At 44.1% G+C, this 1,136-nt stretch overlaps 1 pseudogene; it reads left to right on the forward strand.

Moving 5' to 3' along the window:
- The window catches only part of LOC119590648, a 980-nt pseudogene extending 193 nt beyond the window's left edge, over positions 1 to 787 (forward strand).
- Positions 788 to 1,136: the final 349 nt, after the last annotated feature.

The following is a 1,136-nucleotide window of genomic DNA, read 5'->3' on the forward strand; positions in this document are numbered from 1 at the left end:
TGATTAGTGACAATAAGTATCACTGAAATGATTGATCTATAAAAGTTTGATTGATGATTTCAGGCAATCATATTGGTGTGTTTGGCAGCGGCCTTGGTAACACACGCCGATCCCGAACCACACAAGAATCACCACTACCCTTACTACTACTATTATTCTCAACGCCACAGTGTCAAGTCACTGGAGGGCGATGGAGTGGCCAGGCATCCAGGTGGCAGCACCTCCTTCGTGGCACCTCAAGTTCACGGCCTCTCCAAACGCTCAGCTGACCCAACCCCGGAATCTAACCCTGAACCAGCAGCTGATCCTGATTCCGCCAATATTTATAGTTACCAGGTAGTCCACCATGGCCACCCCCACTATGGATACAACCATGGATATCGCTACCCTTACAATGCCTATCGCTACAACCACTACTATGGTTATCCTCACAGATACCACAGCCACTACAAGAGATCAGTCGAACCTGAACCCGAACCTGAACCTTATTACACCTATCACGAACGCCCTCACTACTATAATAGATATTATCACAGTTACAACAACTACTATCCTTCCTACCCCGGCTACCGTTGCCACTAAACAGGATAAGGACGGAGGCAGGTATGGCCTGCGACAGGCCTTGTGGCGATGGTCCTTTACCACATGTCTGATAGTCCGGTCTGCTCACGCCGGTTTTTCAGATACTGGTAGTAAGTGGATCACTCTTAGGAGGACTCATAAAATAGAGGAAATGTCTTTTGAAATAGCTGTGCATTGTGTACAAAATAAAATTTGTAAAATTTAAGGAACAATATTTTTACAATCCTTTAACTTTTCTTCTCCTCGAAGATAATGCATCACGTTTACCCCAACTACTATCCCTACTATGCCGGTTACCGTTACCACTACAGGGAATAAGTGAGAGCTTTGTGGCGATGGTCCTTTACCAGATGCCTGATAGTATGGTTTGCTCACGCCGGTTTTTCAGGCACTGGTAGTCATAAAACTAAGGAAGTGTCTTTGAATGTCGGAATAGCTGTGCAATGTGTAAAGGATAAAATTCATGATAATTTAATGGAGAATATGTTTACAGTCCTCTAACTTTTCGTATCGAAGATAACGTACACTTAGGATTGCTCTCGTTCAGAGAAAAT

This window comes from Penaeus monodon, chromosome 27 (assembly GCF_015228065.2).
Source record: "Penaeus monodon isolate SGIC_2016 chromosome 27, NSTDA_Pmon_1, whole genome shotgun sequence".
In the NCBI taxonomy this organism is placed as follows: Eukaryota; Metazoa; Arthropoda; class Malacostraca; order Decapoda; family Penaeidae; genus Penaeus; species Penaeus monodon.